The sequence below is a fragment of the Eriocheir sinensis genome, chromosome 55, assembly GCF_024679095.1.
Source record: "Eriocheir sinensis breed Jianghai 21 chromosome 55, ASM2467909v1, whole genome shotgun sequence".
Classification (NCBI taxonomy): Eukaryota; Metazoa; Arthropoda; class Malacostraca; order Decapoda; family Varunidae; genus Eriocheir; species Eriocheir sinensis.
The window spans coordinates 7,216,463-7,240,221 of record NC_066563.1 but is presented as its reverse complement, the minus strand read 5'-3'; the positions used below and the strand labels follow the sequence as shown (position 1 = coordinate 7,240,221).

Below are 23,759 nucleotides of genomic sequence, written 5' to 3'. Positions count from 1 at the left end.
GAGAGACAGAGAAAGAGGAGGAGGAGGAAAAAGAAGAGGAGGGATAGTTGGAAAAAGGAAAAAATGAAAGAACGGGGGAAAGGAAAGAGATAGAGAAAGAGGAGGAGGAGGAGGAGGAGGAGGAGGAAAAAGAAGAGGAGGGATAGTTGGAAAAGGAAGAGATGAAAGAAGGGGGGAAAAGGAAAGAAACAGAGAAAGAGGAGGTGGAGGAGGAAAAAGGAAAAGAAATATAAACACGAAAACGTGAAATAACAATGTAACAGAAAGAGTATGGGAGGACGACGAAACTATCTGCTTTAGTGGCTGGCTAACACACACACACACACACACACACACACACACACACAAACTCTGTCATCATGTTTTCCTTATGTTCGATCTTCTTAAGTGACCTGATGCTTCGAAGTGACCCAAGCTATTTTAATTTAAGTGTTGCGTGGTTAAGTATTGCCGAGTGTTGCCAAAAAGAGGTTTAGATCATGTATTCCACTGCAAAGAGCCGATTTTAATGATTCTGAAGGAGTAGCAGAAGGAGGAGAAGGATGAGGATGAGAAAGAGAGAGAGAGAGAGAAAAAGGAGAAGAGAGGAGAAAAAAAAATAGAACGAGGAGGGAAAGGCAATGAAATGATGGAGAGAGAGAGAGAGAGAGAGAGAGAGAGAGAGAGAGAGAGAGAGAGAGAGAGAGAGAGAGAGAGAGAGAGAGAGAGAGAGAGAGAGAGAGAGAGAGAGAGAGAGAGAGAGAGAGAGGGGATGTTGCATAATAATGAGAAAGAGAGAGACTAGAGCAGACTGTGTCAAGACGTGCCGGGAAGAAAGGAGGAGGAGGAGGAGGAGGAGGAGGAGGAGGAGGATTAAAATGAAGAGGAGGAAGAGGAGGAAGATCAAGAAGCAAACGCAGTAAAAAAAGAAGGAAAAGCAGGTGAGGTGGGGAGGAAGGAAGGAAGGAAGGAAGGAATTAAAGAAGAATATGACAAGGAGAAAGGAGTAAGAAAAGGAGGAGATAGAAATACAACCAAGGAAAGTGTGTGTGTGTGTGTGTGTGTGTGTGTGTGTGTGTGTGTGTGTGTGTGTGTGTGTTGGTGAGCCACAACTTTCTCTTCTCCATCTCGCTTTCGTCCGCCCTGACTGGCTGCTGGGGGTTGGGTGGGGGGGGGGGGGGTAGGGGGGTAGGGGGTACTGGTTGGTAAGGGGCTGATTTCTTTCTTTTCTCTTTCTTTGTTGTTTCACTTTTATTTATTTGTTTGTCTACTTTTTATTCCCTTTCCTTGTCGTTCTCTTGGATATATATTTGATGTAGCTAATCGGGGTCATGGAAAGTGGACCAACCTAGACTTTGGGTACTAACAGTTTCTTGGCTCTCAATAAAATCCCCAAATAAGTGTTCAATATGGCGGTCGACACGTATTCTTTGATATCATACAAATACAGTCGGGAAGGGTATCAGGACACCTCTCCTCCCGAAATTGACCTCTTTCGGCTACCTCTTTTGATTCTTTTTATAGGAGCAGCGAGTAGCGGGCTTTTTTTATTATTGTTTCCTTTTTTTGTGCCCTTGAGCTGTCTCCTTTGTTGTAAAAAAAAAAAAAAAAAAAAATTCCCCTCAACTGTAAGCGGCAATCAAACACCTGTACGATTAGCCTGATAAAAGTGTCCAATATAGCTAGCGATACGTATTCTTGGGTGTAATCTGCATGGAAATCGACACCATACAAATATAATCACTGGAAAATACACTACATATACATTCCTGTCACCTGTTAGCAGCAACCTCACACCAGTAAGATCAGTCCCGTAAGATTAATGGTCGGGGCAGACAGTCGTGAGGGTTACTGTGACGGCCGCCTGGTTGTTGTGGTTATCCGGTGCTGTATTCGCTTCCTGCTCAGTGTGGGAAGCTGGAAAGTCGGTTCAGGGAGGCGTGGCAGGAGTCTGTTACACCACCAACAGGTATATCTTCAGGTGTGGGTGAGGGGGGAGTGGGGGGGGAGGTGTGTGTGAGGGAGAGGTGGGAGGATGTGTGTGTGTGTGTGTGTGTGTGTGTGTGTGTGTGTGTGTGTGTGTGTGTGTGTGTGTGTGTGTGTGTGTGTGTGTTTCATCATGTTCCAGTGTTGCATGCGTGTGTGTATGTGCGTATGTGTGTTGCGTAGTTTTCCTGCTGATCCTTAACATGTTGGGAATGTCGCAAGCTTTTTCTCTCTCTTTCTCTCTCTCTCCATATATCTATTTATCTATTTGTCACTGCACCTCTTTCCTCACTTTTGCTCTTTCCCTTCCCTTCCTTCCCCTCAGCATCTCTTCCTTTCTATGTCCCTCTCCCTCTCATCTTCGTTAATCCTTCTCTCCTTCCATTTCTTCATTTTGTTTCCTTCCGTCTCCTTCCATCTCTCCTATCTCTCCTTCTGTCTCTTCCGTTTTTCCTTCCCTCCCTCCGTTCCGTCCCTCTTACCTGCAATCTCTACCTGGCATCATCTAATTCACCTGCATCACTAATCGTCACTAATTAATTAACTGCCTTTACCTGTATTTAAGCGTCAGGTCCCACAAGATTTAGTCGGTTTCGTGATCGAGTTCTCGCGTTAATTAATTTAGATATGATACTTTTTCTTCCCACTAGACCCAAAGTACTGGTATTGATTTTGCCTTAATTTATCGGTTTAATTCATATTTTAACTTCGTCTAGGAGTTATTCTATTCGTATCCCATTTGTTCTAACCAGTTTCTTTCGTAACTTCTTTAATATTCAGTCAGTTTTTTTGTCCATAATGATCTTGCACATTCTAATTGGTCGTCAAAATACTTATCAGATTCTTAACCTCTTCGTGCAGTTATTTATTCCTTGTGTCATTTGTTTTCCTTCAGTTTCCTTCTAAATCTCCTCATCAATTAGGCTTTTTTTTAGTGATGCTGCTCTGATTAACTGCTTCCCACCCATCTCCATGACTTAATTTGCTTTGATTCCTTAGGTATTGCAATCTATCCCCTGCACTCCTCTCGCTGCCATCTGAATCTCCTCAACATTGTCACTTTTGTCGTGTTTTTTTTTTTAATTCATTTTACAGCAAGGGAAGAAGCTCAAGGGCAAAAAACAAAAACAGCAACAAAAAAGTCCGCTATACGCTGCACCAACAAAAAACAAACAAACAAAAACGAAAGGCCAGAAGGGAGATCAATTTCGGGTGGAGAGGTGTCTTGATACTCTCGTGTTGATAGCTGCTATAATTTACTGCTTCCCACCTCTCCCTATCACTTCCTTTGCTTCGAGACTCATAGGGTCGTATTGCTAAACATTTCGTCGCCAAAGCTCACACATTTGACAAGGCTTTCGTATGAGTTTTGGGCATTTCCATAAGTAGTTGTATGACCCTGGTGGTAGTTTGACCCTTCTTCTGTACCATGAACCTAAAGAAACACTCGTTAGAACCTGATTGACCCCTCTTTGACCTTTAAAAATAGTTTCGTAGGAGTTTTGGGCATTTCCAGAAGTAGCTGTATGACCCTGGTGGTAGTTTGACCCTTCTTCTGTACCGTGAACCTAAAGAAACACTCGTTAGAACCCGATTGACCCCCTCTTTGACCTTTAAAAATAGTTTCGTAGGAGTTTGTTGTATGACCCTGGTGGTAGTTTGACCTTCTTCTGTACCATGAACCTAAAGAAACTCTTTGACCTTTAAAAATAGTTTCGTAGGAGTTTTGGGCATTTTCATAAGTAGTTGTATGACCCTGGTGGTAGTTTGACCCTTCTTCTGTACCATGAACCTAAAGAAACACTTATTAGAACCCGATTGACCCCCTCTTTGACCTTTAAAAATAGTTTCGTAGGAGTTTTGGGCATTTCCATAAGTAGTTGTATGACCCTGGTGGTAGTTTGACCCTTCTTCTGTACCATGAACCTAAAGAAACACTCGTTAGAACCCGATTGACCCCTCTTTGACCTTTAGAAGCGAAAGTGATTTATAATACCAACCTAATTAAGCTCCAGCAATCCATCCTCTTGCATATCTCTCGTAGCCTTATAAATGTCCGCATCATTGTCAACTTTATCGTGATGTTGCTTTAATATATTGCTTCCTACTTCTAACCAATCACCTTCTTTGCCTTGAGTTCCCTTATGGTTAGGCTAGTTTTTTTTCGGGAGGAGGGGGGGGGGGGTTAAGGTGCTCCAGTTTCTCCCCGTGTATTACTCTCCACTTCTCTGCTACTCTCTATCTACACAATAATCAGTCTCTTTTTGGTGATTGTGTTTTAATTTATTGGTTTTCACCCTTCCCCATGACTTTCTTTAGCTCGATATTTCCTCCAGCGAGTAGCGGGCTTTTTATTTTATGTTATTGTTTCCTTTTTTTTGTGCCCTTGAGCTGTCTCCTTTGTTGTAAAAAAAAAAAAATACTACTACATTGCTCTTGCTACCCTCTATACCTCCTCAACGCTGTCAATTTTCTTCCTTCCCACCTATTCCCATCACTTTCTTTGGCTCGATTTCCTCCAAGGTTAGTAATTCATCCTCTTATTTTCCTCTGCTGCTCTCTATACCTCCTCAACACTGTCAGTTTTATCGTAATATACTGCTTTAAAATCTTCCTTCCCACCTATTCCCATCACTTTCTTTGCCTCACTTCCTTCCAGGTTTAGTAATCCATCCTCGTGTTTTACTCTCTACTTTTTAAACCTCAACATTCAGTCAGTTTCATCGTCCTGCTGGTTTGAATTTCTTACTTCACACCTTTCCCACCATTCCCCATCACTTTCTTTGCCTCACTTCCTTCCAGGTTTAGTAATCCATCCTCGTGTTTTACTCTCTACTTTTTAAACCTCAACATTCAGTCAGTTTAATCGTCCTTCTACTTTCAATTTCTTACTTCACACCTTTCCCACCATTCCCCATCACTTTCTTTGCCTCAGTTCCTTCCAGGTTTAGTAATCCATCCTCTTGTTTTGCTCTCTCTACTTTTTAAACTTTAACATTCAGCCAGTTTCATCGTCCTTCTGCTTTAAATTGGTTGCTTCCCATCTTTTCCACTCCCCATCACGTTCTTTGCCTCCAGTCCCAAAGGCGTAGTAATCCATCCTCGCGCATTGCTCCCGCTGGCCCACAAGAGCAAGTCAATCAGTTAAGAGCTCACGTAACGATTTGGGACGCGGGACACGTGGTGGTCGGTGCCTGCTGGTGGTGGCTCCTCAAAACTCTCGCTGGCCACTAACTTTCACCTCCTCCCGCTGACTCTCACTGCCACCGCAAGTATCAGCTGGTTCGACGTTTTTGGGACCCATCGAAAGTGCTCGCAGGCACTGACTTACACTGGTACTACGACCCCCCCCCCCCCCCCTTACACCTGCCCTTTCCTGACACTGCCTCTCTTCCCCTCCTTTCCTTTTCTGCTCTTTCTTTCCCTCTCTTTCCATTCCTACTTATTCTTCTCTTCCTGTTTCTTGCTTTTCTTTTCCTCCTGCCTGTACTCTATTCTCTTTTTCCTTCCCTACCCTCCTCTCTCTTCTCTTCCCGTCCCTTTCCTCTCCTCTCTCTGCAAAATTCTTCCTCTTCCTCTGCATTAGAAAGAAAAATAATAGTTGGCAATTTTTGGTGGACTCGTCGAAAGTGCTTTTAACTACCACTACTACTACTATTACTACTACTACTACTACTACTACTACTACTACTACTACTGCACTCGTTCCTGTTTTCTATCGTGTACCCCAGAAAGCTTCACTGCCTCTGCATGAGATCTATACGGCTGGTTCCTCCCTGACTTTCGCTGCTCTCCCCTTCACCCCTTCTTACCTCCCCCCCCCTTCTCTCTCCCGCAGCAGGTCAGTGTGTTAGGGGGGTATAGCATGGCCTTCTTTTTCACCTCCGCCTGCCTATTGCCTTCCCACTTGCATATTCTCCCCTCCCTTGCCCTGCCCTTCCCTTCCCTGCCCTGGCCTGCTTTTTCACCTCCGCTTTCTTATCTACCCGTCTTCATACCCTGCCCTCCCTTGCCCTTCCCTGCCCTGCTCTGCCCTACCTTTCACTTTCTTGCCCTGTCTTCCTATTTATACGTGTTCCTATCCTAACTTAGCCAAACATAATGTACTTCCTACTTACCTATCCCTACTTACCGACTGACCTACTTACTTACTTACTTATGTACCTATGCCTATGTCTAACCTAATCTAATTGAACCGAAGTAAATCCATCCCAATCTAATACAAACCTAATATTAACTAAGTACTAACCTAATACCATCCTAAACCTAACCTTCCGAAATTGACCTCTCTTTCGGCCACCTCTTTGGATTTTTTTTTTTTATGAGCAACAAGTAGCGGGCTTTTTTTCTGTTATTGTTTCCTTTTTTTTGTTCCCTTGAGCTGTCTCCTTTGTTGTAAAAAAAAACAAAAAAAAAAAAACAATCCAGCGAAACTTAACCTAACCCCAACTTAACGTAACTTAACTTTCCTTGTCCAACCCCAACTTAACGTAACCTAACTTTCCTTGTCCAACCCCAACTTAACGTAACTTAACTTTCCTTGTCCAACCCCAACTTAACGTAACCTAACTTTCCTTGTCCTTTCATGCCAACAATCCACTCCACCCTCCATCCGTTTACCTTTGCTCACCTCACCTTTACAAACTCACGTGCCTCTTTACTTTCTTCCCCTTAGCACCATCCTCTCCCGGGGCTGTAGCTGGGAAGGGATGTTGTCTGTTTCAAGGGGTTTTCTCCTGAGTAAGCATGTTTCTTTGTGTGCAAGCTTCGGTGCTCATATATAACTCTCTCTTGCCAAACCAAACAGGTCGGGTCTGTCTGCCCACACGCTGACACACACACACACACACACACACACACACACACACACACACACACACACACACACACACACACACGCACACATAGATAATTTACTGACCACACCAATACAAAGGAAATTCACACACTACATATGCAATAGTCCAACATAAGACTACCACATCTGATGAATAACTAAATCATTAATATTTACTAAACCTAATGATTCACGCCCCCCCCCCCCCACACACACTTACCCCCTCCCATACGTTCACTTATCATAACAGAGGAGGCTGGAGGAGAGGCAGGTTCATCAGGCAGGTTCATCAGGGAAACGCATCCAGCGCCACACACCCAGCGCCCTCTTAATGCCAACCCTTGTAGCTAAGACACACAAGCACCCATCATGAGGACCTAGACGCAACTCCCCTTGAAACCGAACCACTCTATCACAACACGAGGAGACGGGAGAGGAGCGAGACAGGATTAACGTGGAAACTCAACCTAATTCAATGAAGCACCCTATTAAAGCATATATTCTCACGTCTTTTCCTCTCTGTTTTTTGGACTAAGAGATGTGGGAAGGAGTAGAATAGCATGAGATTGGACATGCTTCTTACGTCTTTAATCTGATTCATCTAAGCATCCGGAAGCACGTAAATTAAAATGCGTCTCTGAAAACACATATTCTCACGTCTCAATTCGGTGTCTTGTGCACTAAGAGGCGTGGGAAGAAGCAGAATAAGATGAACTTGAACACATATTTCACATCTTCAATCTTATTCACCTAAGCATCCGGCAGCGCGTAAACTAAGATGCGTCTAATGAACAAGATTCTCACGCCTTGACCTGCTTATCACAACACTGAAGGCGTGGGAAGAAACAGAATACGATTAACTTGGACACGCACTTACACATCGTCTTCATCATGCTACACCTATAAAAAAAGTGAGCATCTGAAAGTTCATGCGACTATTAAAACTCAGATTCTCACGCCTCAACCGCTCATCATAATACTGCAGGCTTGGGATGAGTCGAAACAGGATTAACTTGGGTACGCATCTCACACATCCTCTTTATCATGCTACACCTATAATAAGTAAGGATCTGGCAGTGCATACTTCTATTAAAACATAAATTCTCACGCCTCAACCCGCTTATCATAACACTAAGAGGCGTGGGAAGAGTCAAAACAGGATCTACCTGGGCACGCATCTCACACATCTTTATCATGCTACACCTATGATAAGTAAGCATTTGAAAGTGTATGCAGTTATTAAAACATAAATTCTCACGGCTCAACCAGCTTATCATAGCACTGAAGGCATAGCAGAACAGGATTTACTTGGGCACGCATCTTGCATCTCTTCTTTAACATGCTACACGTGGCGGGCATCCGGAAGTGCGTGGTCCGAGGTGCAAATCCTATTAAAACTGCATATTCACTTTCGTTGTTTAATTAGTTTTGTGTGCCACTTTTCGGTCGTGCAACTTTCCTTTCCCTCGGTTCTTCAAACAAATTCCTGGGTTTTATGTTTTTCCTCATCACGCCTTTAGACACGTATCGTTAGTTTGCTAAGGTACGTAAGCAGGTAATAATGATAATGATGATGATGGAAATAATAGTAATATGTATAGTGATAATGATAGAAAACAATAGCAATGATAGCATTCCTCCTCCTCCTCCTCCTCCTCCTCCTCCTCCTACTACTACTACTACTACTACTACTACTACTACTGCTACTACTACTACTCTCTTACGCTCGGCCCCTAGCTTCAGACAAACAAACACACAAACAAACAAACAAACAAACAAACAAACAAAAACACACACCACTTAATAAAACACTCACCTTTGGCCAAACTCCCACGGTGAGGTTCCTTGGGCCACTTAAAATACTCGCACCTCAACGCACACAAACACGCACGCACGCACACACGTACGCACACACCGTTATGATAATGCGAACACGTAAAGATGTGATTCACTTTTCCACTTTCACGTCGCTGAGCTCGATAAACGCGGCTTCGAACACCAGCGGGAGAGATGTACAAGTGGACCAAAAAGTATCAGCACCCTTGTGAACGATAGGTTGTGGAGAGTGAGCGAAGACTTGAGAGAATGCCGCGTAGTGAGTGTATATGGCGTTTGTTTTAGTCCGTTTTCATATTATTTCATGTTCTGTGGTTGGGTTTCCTTCCTTCGAGTGTACACCTTGGTTTGGTTTCGTTTTCTTTTGGTTTCTGTTTGGTCAAGTTCACGTATATTGAGTTCACCAAAGATAACGGTAGAAGGTATGTATTTAAACAGTTATTTCCAGTGTGTGTCGCTTCTTACAGTTTTTAATGTGGTTCTCTTATTAGGTTTGCAGAGTGTTCGTTCACTTACAGTTATTTCAATGTGGTTTTATGACAAGTCTTACAGTGTGGTCTTCTTATAGTTATTTCAGTGTAGTTCTCCTCTTACAGATCTTACACCGGGGTCCTCTTTTCGTAGCTTTGGCAATGTTTTTTTTTAAAGTTCTTAGCGTTATTCACTTCTCACAAGTCTCACCATGTGCTCCTCAAACTGTCCTCACAAAGCGGTCCTCAACTTCATTCGTTATAACTGTAAATATCCGATGCTTTAGACCGTTTTCATTATCCTTTGCGTACTGGAGCTGGGTCAACTTTGCTGGCTGTACACACACACACGCAGGGACACGCACACGCACGCACACACGCCGGTAGGGGGGTGAGGGTGAGTGGGGGAGGCAGGTAGTCGCCCTGAGGCAGCACTGGGTCACACGCGCCGCGCACCACGCCACACACCACTGTGAGCCGCTGAAACGCCGCCTCGCCGCTCCTCGACCAGGCAGCTCCGGTGAAAGCGGCGCCCCTCCCCCTCCCTCCTCCTGCCTCGACCACCTCCTGCCGCCCCTCTCCTCACAACCTTCACCTTCACGCCGCTGAGATGTTCCTACGCGAGGCAGATTAAGTGGTGATACTTTTATGTAGGTTTATGTTTGTCTTACTGTCTTGGTTCATCCCTAGATCCTTAGTGCCTCAGGGGAAAGCATTGAACCTCCCTCTTCACAATCTTCACCTTCACGCCGCTGAGATGCTCCGACGCGAGTCAGATTAATCGGTATTTTTTTGGAGGTTTTGATAGTTTTATTAGTTTAGTTCATCCTTAGATTCTTACTGCCTCAGGGGAAAACGTCTAACCTCCTCGGGGGTTCACAACCTTTAATTTTATTCCGTTGTGATGCTCTTACACAAAGCAGATTAAGCGGTCATACTTTTTTTCATTATGTGTTGATAGTTTTAATTTATTCTATAGGCTTGGTTAATCCTTTGATCTATAGCTCCTCAGGGGAAAGCGTCTAACCTACCCAGTGCTTCTAAACCTTCATCTCCACGCCTATATGAAGGAGGTAACAATTGAGAACAAGTCTTGGATTCGGGCTGGTCATGTCATGCGTAGACCTGGTGAAAGATGAACAGCCAAAGAAAGTGTCAGGAATAGTATAGGTCAGGGTAGGCAGAGAACTAGGTGAAAAGGTGAAATTAGAACATTTGCATGAGCTGGATGGAGTACACTAACAATACACGAGGGAGATAACAATTCAGAACAAGTATTGGATGTGGGCAGGTCAAGTCATGCGAGAGGAGAAGAACGATGGGAAAAGAGTTTGTTTCGCAGTGGACTAATATTGGTTGAAGGTAATGATGATGATGATGATGATGACGACACATTGCTTCATTCTAATGGCACCGTGTTTAGAGACTTAATAACTTTACGTGATTACTTTTTGTTAAATAATAATTGAAACTTTTAAGAATTTTACAGTCGCCTTAAATATTGTAGAATCGGAAGTGTTGTATACTGATTTTACAGAATATTGTCCAGTGACCGTCACTAAAAAAAATAAAAAAAAAAAAATAAATAAATCCTCATTCTTCTTTAATGAGAGGAAAGAGGTTAATATCACTTTCCAATTATTTTTCCGCCCTCGTAACAGTCTGGCATTTCAATTTTTTCACAATACTTCTACAAGACATTGGCCATAGTTTACCCTTACGATTTAACTGCTTTAAAATCACAGTTGAAATAAAAAAAAGCAAAATCCAGCAGCAAGTAATCAAAGTTAAAACCTGAGTGTAACAAAAAAATCTGTAAAAATCTCGTAAATTTCAAGCGACATTCAAACTGGTCTGGATTTTCGTTACATATTTTAATTTTTCCCACGAATTTCTCTTGTGGACCTGCGTTACATCTTCGGCTACTCGGGTAGACAGGTGGGCAGGCAGGGAGACAGGTTGACAAATAGGCGCGCAGTCATGCATGTAGGCAAGAAAGTGGACAGAGGCAGGTAGGTAGGTAGATTAGGCAGGTAGGTAGGTAGGTAGGTAAGTAGGTAGGTTGGTAGGCAGTCAGATATGCAAGTTAGGAGGAAGATAAAGGAGGTAGAAAGGCACGGATGAAAGCAAAGAATCGATTAGGCAGGAAGGAAAGAAGGAAGGAAAGAAGAAAGAAAGGAAGGAAGGAAGGAAAAAAACTAAGAAAGGAAGGAAGGAAGGAAGATAGGAAGCCAGTGATTGAGGTAAGGAAGCTATCAGGCAGGAAGGAAGGAAGGAAGGAAGGAAGGAAGGAAATAGGGAAGGAAGGAAGATAGGAAGCCAGTGATTGAGGGAAGGAAGCGATCAGGCAAGAAGGAAGGAAGGAAAGCAGGAAAGAAAGGAGACAGAAAGGAAGGAAATAATCAAGTAAAGAGTGGAAGAACGTAAGAAAAGTAGGAAGGCAAGGAAAGCAGGAATGGAAGCAAGGAAGCGATGAGGCAAAAGTCATGCAGAAAGTGAGGCGACCGGGAGGCCAACTTAACATGCACACACTAAGACGGTGAAAGTCGGGCTGGGCTGGTCGCGGGTAGGGAGAGGATGGTCAGGGAGCGGGGTGGTTGGGTTGGTAGGTGCAAGGCTCTCTCTGGAAGTATGCGTCTTGAGTGACCACGCGGGATCTGGTTTCTGGACTCGACTGGATATGTCACCTGTGCTCCGTCCTACCTCGACTCAGTGCCCCGCCAGACGTCGTAAAGAGAGGTCGTTGCAGTTCCGTTTTTAGAGTCTTTTTTGGTGTTATGTCACGTATGCCTCACCCTCTCCCTCCCTCTCTTCCCTCAGAGCCTTGCAAGACGCTAAAAGGAGAAGGTTGTTGCTGTATGTTAGAGTATGTAAGCTAGGGGTCGTCTCTCCTGCCCCCAGTGCCCCGTGTGACTTCAAAGGGAGAGGATGTTACTGTTTTGTTCTGGAATCGTGGTTGTTAAGAAAGGAAGCATTGCCTAGGTTTGGGTGTCTGTTATATATTTGTTGTTATTTTTTTGTTATTTTTTGATAGTTTAGGAGTTTCATATATGAGGAATCCTGTTATATTTGTTGTTATTGTAAGAAGTAATGTTATATTTTTTAGAGTTACGGAGTTGAATAAATTATGAATCGTGGTACATTTCTTTTTATTGTCAGAAGTAATATTTTTTTCGTAGAAAGTTAGGGAGTTTAATGAGTAAAAAAAAAAGTGTTATATAATGAGCTAGAACGTCATTAATTTTTCTTCTGTTGTCTTGTTTAATATAATTGATTTTGGAGTGGCTAATAGTGGTTCGTCTTTTTTCCCCCCTTCATATTTTTTTTTATCATGAGAGGAAGAAAGGAGTATATATGTGATGCTTGTGATAGGTGTCTAGATGAAATTGAAAAAAATATATGAGGATGTGTATGAGTATTTTTTTCTTGTCAAATGATTTGTATTGAAAAGGAAAGTCTCATTGGCACACTTACAGTCTACAGGTGAAAAGGAAATTACGGTGTCCCTAATGAATAAGCTCACAGGTAGAGGTAGTGAAAGGCGGAGGGGGGAAACTGCGTGATGGACACCTGGAAAAAGGGGGAAAGGGGGAAAGTGACCACACACACACACACACACACACATACACACACACACACACACACACACACACACACACACACACACACACACAGGAACGACAGCGAAGGGAACAGAATGGAAAGCTGTTTATCATGACGTGAGAGTTGAGGTGTTAGGGAGTGTGACGAGACTACCTTTTCCATCTCTTAGGGCGGGGGTACACCTTACCTTACCTTACCTTAATGAGCCACCCCCCACTACCCTCTCCCTTCCCCCTTCACTACCACCACCACCACCACCACCATTAGCATATCAAACACACACACATACCACATAATTACACACGACAGATGCATAACACACACACACACACACACACACACACACACACACACACACACACACACACACACACACACACACACACACACACACACATCCCCACCCTCTTTAGTCCTATCTCCAAGCCCTATTTACTCCCCTCTTTCTCTCTCTCACACTTTCCTTCCTTTCCATCCCGTGACTGATAAAGAAGAGAAAGTCGAACCCCTGAATTAAGGAAAGGTAAAAAGTCAGGTTCACCTCCTCACCTCATTACGCACGATAGACCTGATGACACGCACGGAGGATACAGTATTACGATAGAGGAAAAGTGGGTTATGGGGGGGAGAGGGGGGGTCAGAGAGAGAGAGAGAGAGAGAGAGAGAGAGAGAGAGAGAGATTATTGGGTAAAGTTTGTGATGTATTAGTTTTGAGTCGATTTAAAAAAATAAACTGTTGTATTTATTTATTTATTTGTTTATTTATTTATGGAAGATTATTTTTTTATGTATTGATGGATGATTTTTTCCATCTTTGTTCGCTTTTTTCGCTTTTTGTTAGTTTTTTCTCATTTGTATTGATCTTATTTTTTTTTTCTTGTACTTCTTCTTTTTCTTCTTTTTCTTCTTCGTCTTCTCTTCTTCTCTTTCTTCTCTTCTCTTTTTCTTTTTCTTCTTCGTATTATTATTATTATCTTTGCAACTACTACTACTACTACTACTACTACTACAACTACTACTACTACTACTACTACTACTACTACTACTACTACTACTACTACTACTACTACTACTGCTACTACTACTACTACTACTACTACTACTCCTACTACTTCCTCTAAATAATTCCTTTCCCATTGTCGCCAAAATCCAATTCGTTTACAAGTAACGGGAATGACTAAACAAGAATGACTCTGCAGCAACTCTCCTCCTCCTCCTCCTCCTCCTCCTCCTCCTCCTCCTCCTCCTCCTCCTCTTCCTCTTCCTCTTCCTCCTCCTCCTCCTCCTCCTCCTCCTCCTGGTTCTTTGTCCTGTCGCTACACTAGGTCAGTACGAAGCCTATATTTTCCTTCTCTCTCTCTCTCTCTCTCTCTCTCTCTCTCTCTCTCTCTCTCTCTCTCTCTCTCTCTCTCTCTCTCTCTCTCTCTCTCTCTCTCTCTCTCTCTCTCTCTCTCTCTCTCTCTCAATCAATCTTTCTTTGTGTGTGCGTGTCATTTTATTTATGTATGTGTGTGTATGTATGTATGTATGTGTTTGTCTGTCAATAGGTAACACACACACACACACACACACACACACACACACACACACACACACACACACACAGACACGCCATGAACGTCACATTTCACATCAGAACCGACATGAGACACGCTTTCCTCCTTTCCTCCATTACTTTCCTCCCTTTTCTCCTCCCTTTCCTCCACGATTTCCCTCCTCATCCTCCTCTTTCTTCCCTCCATAGCTTTCCTCCTCCTCCTCTTCCTCTCTCTTCTCTCACCTCTTTCACTTCTTTTCACTTCCCTCCTTCTATGTAACATCTCCACCACCACCACCACCACCACCTCTATCTCATCCCTCGGCTCCATCATAACAATTATCTTTACTTTCTTACTAAAAGCTTCTTCTATCTTATTTCTTGGCCTGTCACTTTATATCTCTCTTCCTCCTCCTCCTCCTCCTCCTCCTCCTCCTCCTCCTCCTCCTCCTCTTATTCTTGTCCTTCTTCATCTTTCTCCTTCTCCTCTTCCTTCTCTTTTTCTTCCTTTTTCTACTTTTATTGCTATTTTTCCTGTGTCCGATTTTGCTTCCTTTCTTCTTCTTCTTCTTCTTCTTCTTCTTCTTCTTCTTCTTCTGTTATTATCATTTTCTTTCACTTAACCTTCTCAACTTACTCAATTCACTCCTCCTCCTCCTCCTCCTACTCATCTTCTTCCTCCTCCTCCTCCACTTCTTCCCCCTTCTCTTTCTCCTCCTCCACCACATCCTTCTCCTCCTCCTCCTTTCCCTTTTCCTTTATTTTCCTATTTCCTTCACCCTAAGCATTTCCGTTGCGTCATCACGTCCACTAGTATTTTCCGAAGGTGAAAGTTTACCTGGCTACTGTGACCCAATTAACCTGACAACACATATAAAGCGTTAACACACTCCAGGATGCTCGCCGGAAATAGTGAAAGTGAAGTGAAAGGAAACAACAGGAACCCCAAAATAAAAATAAAAATAAAAAGGAGAGATGAAAAGTAATATGTTGAGGAGAAAGTTAAAATTGGTACTGAAGTCGGGGAGTCGGTTAGTCTGTCTGTCAGTCAATCAGTCAATCAGTCAGTCTGTCATTTAGTCGGTCAGTTAGTTAGTCAGTCAGTTAGTCAACCAGTCAGTTCATTTTGCCGGTAATTCCTTCTTTAATTTGGTTAAGTTTGTAAGTCATTCATTAGTTCATCTCTTCATTAGTCAGTGAGTCAGTTAATCAGTCATTTAGTCAGCCAATCAGGTTGTCAGTTAGTTGAATGAATTACCCAGTCAGTTGTTCAGCAGTGGTAGCATGTTAGCTCAGTCAGTCAGTCAGTCAGTTAGTCAGTCAGTCAGTCAGTCAATTAGTCAGTCCGTTATTAAGTCAATCAGTCATTTAGTCAGTCTGGTTAATCAGTCTGTCAGGCAATCAATCACTTCAGTCGGTCAAGTCATCAGCCAGTCAGTCAGTTCAGCTCGTTAGTCATTTCAGTCACTTTGGTTAGTCAGTCAATCAGTCAGTCAGGCAATCAATCACTTCAGTCGGTCAAGTCAGTCAGTCAGTCAGTCAGTTCAGCTCGTTAGTCATTTCAGTCACTTTGGTTAGTCAGTCAATCAGTCAGTCAGGCAATCAATCACTTCAGTCGGTCAAGTCAGTCAGCCAGTCAGTCAGTTCAGCTCGTTAGTCATTTCAGTCACTTTGGTTAGTCAGTCAGTCAGTCAGTCAGTCAGTCACTACCCGGATGTCGTGGTGCGAACGATGTCCATTTTTTATGACATTGAGTAATTAGGTGAAAGGGGAAGTTCCGAGAGAGAGAGAGAGAGAGAGAGAGAGAGAGAGAGAGAGAGAGAGAAACCGGACTAATGCGCAAATGGAAGATTGTATAAAATATTCCTCCTTTTCTTCCTCCTCCTCTTCTTCCTCCTCCTCCTCCTCTTTCATCTCCTTCTCGAGTTTCTTAATTAATACAAAACTTTATGGCTTTCTTAGAACCTCGGCAACCCACTTCTCTTCCTCCTCTCGTGCGCGAACTCCTTACTCCTTCCCTACATCCATTTCTCTATCTTCACCTTGCCTCTACCTGTACCTTACCTGTCGCCTTCTCTGTCGCGAACCATCTATAAACACATTAGATTACCTTCCTTTTTCTCCATTCATTTCTCTATCTTCACTTTTCCTCTACCTCTACCTTACCTGTCATTTTCCCAGCTCCATTGTCATTATGTGAACCATCTGTAAAAACACATTACCTTTCCTTTCCTTTCCTTCCATTCATTTCTCTATCTTCACTTTTCCTCTACCTCTACCTTACCTGTCATTTTCCCAGCAGCATTGTCATTATGTGAACCATTTATAAAAACACATTACCTTTCCTTTCCCTTCCTTTTGTTTATTCTCCTTCCATCCATAACAACACATCCTTACTTTTATTCCATTCACAAATTCACATAAAACACATTAACTTGCCTTCCTTTCTCATATATTTATTCTCCTTCCTTCACCTTTCCTCTAATAACCTTCATTTTACCTTTTGTCTTTCCACCATCATTGTTCCCACGCGCACCGTCCATAAAACACATTAGATTGCCCTCCTTTCCCTATTTTTATTCTCCCTCTTTCACCTTTACTCAAATCACTTTCATCTTACCTGCTCTGTTTTCCAGGTAACGTTACATTCTTGAGTGCCATCTTTTGAAACACCAACTGCACACACATTTTCATCTTCCTTCATATGCTTCTTTGTTGAGCATAGCACTATATATCATTGCAATACTACCTCTCTTTTTCCACTACTATCTCACTACATTCTACCTCACTAATGTTTTAATCTCTGTATCTTCTTTTCCCGATACTGTCCGATCACCTTCTACGCTAAAACGACTCTATCAACCTGCCTTCCATACTAACACTAACATCTATGCTTCCTACCTACTTACATTTCTATCTCCACCTACTTACATTGCTATCTCGCACCTACTTGCATGCTATCTGCCACCCTACCATGAACGTTTTCCACCGCGAACGTTTCCCACGCTAACGTTTTTCCTGTTCCCGCTGTCCACTACTTTCCCTGAGTCATTAAGCGGCGTTACCCAGGCTGGTGGTTTGTGGTGTTTGCTGCTAACGGAAGGGGGGGCGGGGGTGATTACATGGAAAGTCACACACACACACACACACACACACACACACACACACACACACACACACACACACACACACACACACACACACACACACACACCACTGGACTCCTCATACGCCACCGGAAAATAAAGAAATTGTCGTATTTTTTAATATTTCGTGTTCGATGTTATGCTTGTGAATTATTTTTATTGTGTGTATTGTTTTTATCTCACCAGGTTTATTTCTATTTTTGAATTTTCCTTCCTTATAGATTTTGTAATTTGATTTGGTAAGGGGATGTTTTTTTCTTTTTTTCCTGTGTGTCTGTTTGTCTATGTTAATCTTTTCTGTCCGTATGTGTTATTCTACCTGTCTTTCTGCCTGTCTTTTTTTCTCTTTCTTTTTTTTCTTTTTCTTTCTCTTCTTTCTTTTTTCTTTCTTCCTTTCTTTCTCTCTTTTCTTCCTTTTTCTTCTCTCGTCATTACAATTCTCCTCCACGCACGCACGCACGCACCCTAGTCCTTAAGCGTGACACACTTGGCTGGGCGGCAGGTAAAGAGGAGGAGGAGGAGGAGGAGGAGGAGGGACGGTCGGCCACATCTGTCGTTCGCTCAAATTTTGTGCGTCTTCACCATCTGCGCTCTCTCTCTCTCTCTCTCTCTCTCTCTGCGGCATGGTCGTATGTTTGATTTATTTATTTATTTTTTACGCATGTCTGTCTGTATGTATGTATGTAGGTATGTATGTATGTATCAAGCATTATTTGATTTAAATCGGATTTTTTGTGTATTTAAATCGATTTTTTTATTTAAATGATTTTTTTTTCATTAATCCTTGTTTGTTTCCACTGAATATTTGTTTTCATTCTTACGAGGCCTTTTTCTTGTATTAAACTTGGCCAATGTTAAATTAAACCATAGTTTAATATACATTTCCCAAGATGAGTTTTCACATAAAACTCATTAGTAGGACTAATAGTTTATATTTTTTTATGATTTATATATATATATATATATATATATATATATATATATATATATATATATATATATATATATATATATATATATATATATATATATATAATTTAAATCATTAGATATTTTTACTCCTGATATAACACTTAAATTATTTTAAATTAGTATATTTAATTTTGATTAAATCATGATTTTTTTATTCTGATTTAAATCACTTGATTTAAATCAAAACAACCCTGGTATCAAGGTACGGTATGTATATATAGTAATAAGTATGCAAGTAGAAAGCGTATGTGTGTGTGTGTGTGTGTGTGTGTGTGTGTGTGTGTGTGTGTGTGTGTGTGTTTGCGAACGTATCATCATTTCCGCGGCCGGCTGTGTGTGTAGCTGGGTGTGGATGTGTGTCAGTGTGGCTGGGTGTGCAAGGCGGCCTCCTCCTCGACGCTTAGTTTCCCTCCCAGCAGCAAGATGAACAATGCAGGCCGGCAGGAAGAGGCGGGAACGGCTAACACACTAACACGGATATTTCAGGCTACTTACCATACGCTCAACATGTACTTCATCCTCTACTGCTACATCTACTTCTATTGCTACATGTAAGAGCTAATTTACAAACATTGATATTACAGGCTACTAAACACACCTAGGAACATGTAACTGATCTACTTATACTACTGCTACTACTTACAGCTAAAACATTTAACACACACGTTGATCTTTTACTCCTACTACTACTACTACTACTATTGCTACTGCTAGTCTGCTACTAATTAATATAACAGTAACACGGATATCAAAGGCTACTTACCACACCTTCTACTACTACTACTACTACTACTACTACTACTACTACTACTACTACTACTACTACTACCGTTGCACCAATATTTCTAAGCCTCCTTTTTCGGTCGTATTTTTTTTGTTATGACGATTTATTGATTGGATAAAATAGCTGGTAAATGAGAAAAAAAGAAACTTAGTCAACAGAAATTAATGATAATGTTAACATGAGTATCCGATTGTTATTTTTTTGCAGTTTACCAGAAGTCGAGTTAATTAAGCTATTACTAAATTAAATTATCGTGGAATGTTGAGCGTAGACCGTTTTTTGGTGCATGTAAAGTGATAACATTGATTGGATATTCTGTCACAACACACACACACACACACACACACACACACACACACACACACACAGCGGGCCCCCCCCCCCCTCCCACACACACATCCCCTCCTTCCTCCTCCCCACACACGAGAGCTACCGAAGTTCAGGTCAAGTCATCGTTTGTGGAGGCGAATCAGCTGGTCGGTGTAAACAAAAGGCCACACGAGGGAACTGGACTTGGCCGCGGGCTTTCCCAACGCTCCTTTTTGGGTCTTCAGGGAAACTGTTCGTGTGGAGGAGGAGGAGGAGGAGGAGGAGGAGGAAAGAAAAGTAATGATGGAGAGTCGATAAAGGTTGAGTAAATAGACCATTGAAGAGAAATAAAATAGTGATCAGGTTCGTAGAGAAAACTGTTTGCACTCAAGGAAAGAAAAGTAATGCTGGAGTGAGTTGATAAACGTTAAGTAAACACCCCCATTGAAGTATTGTAGAGAGAAGTGTTTGTAGTGACTCAAGAGGAAAGATAATTATTAGTAGAGAAGAGTAGATGAGGCCAATTTGAGGCTGAATAAGCATTTCCATATGGTAGTTCCCGTTTTTTGGTCCATAGGGAAATCTGCTGAGTAAAATATTGGTTGGAACAAGTTGATAAAGCCAATATTTGTAATAACTGAAGAGGGAAAGTCAAGTATTAGTAGAGAAAAGTAGATACAGCCAATTTGGGGTTGAATAAGCATTTCCAATAGGTAGTTTCCGTTTTTTGGTCCATAGGGAAATCAGTTGAGTAAAATATTGGTTGGGACAAGTTGATAAAGCCAATATTTGTAATGACTGAAGAGGGAAAGTCAAGTATTAGTAGAGAAAAGTAGATAAAGCTAATTTGAGATTGCATACGCAGTCCGGTTAAATAAAACAGCTCCCGTTTTTTTTTGTTCATAGAGAAAACTGAAGGAAAGAAAAATATTGGCGGTGATGAGTCGATAAAGCTAATATGAGGTCGAGTAAATAGCAGCGTGAGCATAAACGGGCGAGTCATGTGGTTAAGAAGACAAAGAGCAGCCCGGGGGCGTGCTGGGCAGTACTACGTCAGGTCCCCCAGGGTGCCATTATGAGGGGACGCAGCAGATGGCAGTGCCTGTAACGGGCTTGCCACGTCGGACGGGAAGTGCCAACGGTAGGGAAGGGGAGGAGGGGGAGATGAAACAGTGTCTTTAATAGAAACGGGAAATACGAACAGGATGGAAACGGTGGGAAGATGAAACAGTCTATTAACAACGGGAGATATCACTGGAAACAGGAAACAGTAAGGAAGGGAATCAGTTTTTTTTATTTTTTTACAACAAAGGAAGCAGCTCAAGGGCACAAAAAAAACAGTAATAAAAAAAGCCCACTAATCGCTGCTCCCATAAAAGAATTAGAAGAGGTGGCCAAAAGCAAGGTCAAATTCGGGAGGAGAGGTGTCCTGATACTGCATTGACGTGGAATATCAACGGTATGGAAAAATAGATAGATGAAACTGCCTTTACTAGTTTATGGGAATACGGATGGGATGAAAAAAATAGTGAGACGAAACGGGAAACGGTGTCTTCAGAACTAACGGGAAATATCAACGGAACGGAAACAACAGGGAGAGGAAACTGTCTTTAGCAGTAACGGGAAACACGGAAGGGATGGAAACAGTAGGGATATGAAAGTGTCTTAGTTGGGTGTACTGTAATCATCATTATCATCATCATCATCATCATCATCACCACCACCATCTACTGCATGACAAAGGACTTTCACTGCGTTTTCTACCCTCCTCTGTCTGGTGTCAGTGTACTCCGTTCTATTTTTTTTTATTTTTTATGTCTCGGCCTATTGCGCGGTAGGCTTCTTCCCGGTGGGTCCTGATGGTCAGCTCAAGGCTTCTTCCCGGTGGGGCCTGATGGTCGGCCCAGCTCGTTCTGCCGCAGGCGAATGTTTATAGTGGCGCCATCTTGTGTTGGCTCATGCTGCCCCCCCCGGAACTCGTCTTTGAGCCTTTCTTTGGAGAGGTTATCTAGAGCCCGGGTTGATGGGTGGTCTTCAGGGCAGCATGTGGGTAGTCTTAGGCCACTCGGCGGTGACTGAAAAACCTCAGCTGTGCGGCGGCCAGGATTCGAACCCGCGTCCCTCCTGGAACTCCTGAACGCGGGGCCGTCACGCTAACCACTCAGCCACCGCCTCCACCTGGTCCTCAATTTACCCTGACTGGTGCCATCATTTCAAGGCTGCCACCGTGGTACTTTGGTTGTCCGTCTGTCATGAGCTCAACGCAGATCGACAACCAAAGTAACAAAGTGGCAACATTTTTTTATATTCTATTTTTTTCAGCAAGGGAGACAGGTCAATGGCAAACAACAACAACAACAACACAAAAACCCACTTGACGCTTCTCTGGTATATATAAAAAGAAAAAAAAGCTAGAAATTATTGGACAAGTCAGACAAGATAAAGAGTTGAAGGACAGTTACAGTGACAGCAAAACAAACAACAACAATAAAAAACAACAACACAAAAACCCGCTTGACGCTTCTCTGGTATATTAAAAAATGAAAGAGCAAGAAATTATAGGACAAGTCAGACAAGATAAAGAGTTGAAGGACAGTTACAGTGACAGCAAAACAAACAACAACAACAAAATCAACAACAACCAGATTAGTGTCCTAGGCCTCCGCCACCCTCACCTACTCGTGGACAGATTCTTAACCCTTTACCCACCTGAGGATAAGATTAGATGCCATACACTTGATAGGAGAGATAAGGGAACTAGTACGAGCTGGTTTGAGTGGGTTTGATGTAACGTATAACTGGTTCATTGATACTGTAACACCATAGAATACTACGTAACAATATAGATCGCTTGCCCAGGTAATTACGGGGTCATTCAAGAAAGTCTACTGGTGGCGGAACGTAAAAATAAATAGATAAATAAATAAATAAAAGCATGTAAATAAGTGAATAAAATAAAACTTCTGACCTTCCATATTTGACCTTTGACCTTAGTATGAGCGCCACACACCAGCAAATTAGGTCATTCTAAATTACCTGCACGCATTACACTTTATTGGCTTTGTGGGAAATGGTGGAGTATGTTATTGTTGCTAATTCTGCTTCTGCTACTACTACTACTACTACTACTACTACTACTACTACTACTACTACTACTACTACTACTACTACTACTACTACTATTATTACTACTACTACTACTATTACTACTACTACTACTACTACTACTACTACTACTACTACTACTACTACTACTACTACTACTACTACTACTGCTACTACTACTACTACTACTACTACTACTACTACTACTACTACTACTACTACTACTACTACTACTATCATATATACGTATACTTACCTAATGTCAAAGCTGAATCATGGCAGCATCTCTTTCTTTTCTTTTCCTTTTCTCTTTATTTCCTATCTTTTTCTTTTTTCTTTTTATTTTCTATCTTTTTTCTTTCTTTTTCTTCTCTTTCCTATCTTTCCTTTTTTTCTTTTTATTTCCTATCTATTTCTTTATTTTTTTTCTTTTTCTTTTTCTTTTCTATCTTTTTCTTTTTCTTTCTTTCCTGTTCTTCTCTTTATTTCTTTTCTTTCTCTTTATTTTATAACAAGTCACTCGATTGGAAGTACAGTGGATGTCCTCTCTTGCATCTCTCTCTCTCTCTCTTCCTCTCTTTCTTTTTTTTTCTCTTATTCTTCAGTGTTAAGTTAATTCAGTGTTCAGCAACATGCACATAGTTTCATCACAGCGACCTTCCCTCACCACCACCAACACCACCACCACCACCACTTCGCTTGGCTGGGATAGCGTTATGTAGAGTGTTCGTACTACGTCATTCCCACCTTTACGAAACCATCATGAGTCGTCAGTCGTTCAGTCAGTCAGTCGGGTTGCGTTCGTGTCGCGTTGGTTGGTTGGCCGTTCGCTGGGGTCGCTGACGATATTACGAAAGGCTCTGCAATTGTTTTCTTTTTTTTGTGTGTGATTTATAGTTGAGTTATAAGCTTTTTGCGTGATGTGATTATGAAATGTCGAGGATTATGTGTTCTTTATATTTTTCACGTTTATTTTCAATTTTTGTGTGTGATGTGTGGTGAGTTTAAAGCTTTTTTTGCGTGTGAGTAGTAAAAAATGTCGAGGATTATGTGTTCTTTATATTTTTCACGTTTATTTTCTCGTTGGTAACTGCAATTGTTTTCTTTTTTGTGTGTGTGATGTATAGTTGAGTTATAAGCTTTTTGCGTGATGTGATTATGAAATGTCGAGGATTATGTTCTTTATATTTTTCAC

At 41.9% G+C, this 23,759-nt stretch overlaps 1 protein-coding gene across 5 annotated transcripts in view; it reads right to left on the bottom strand.

Annotated features, from left to right (window-relative positions):
- The window catches only part of LOC126983984 (serine proteinase stubble-like), a 145,804-nt gene extending 122,274 nt beyond the window's left edge, over positions 1-23,530 (bottom strand). The window contains exon 1 of one of the 5 annotated variants that reach the window (XM_050837269.1): positions 22,821-23,530. The gene's annotated coding sequence lies outside the window, so the exon portion shown is untranslated. Of the gene's footprint in view, positions 1-8,618; positions 9,797-22,820 lie in introns of those variants that run through there. The other 4 variants (XM_050837270.1, XM_050837268.1, XM_050837272.1 and 1 more) reach the window with 4 other exon arrangements.
- Between the last annotated feature and the right edge of the window lie 229 nt (positions 23,531-23,759).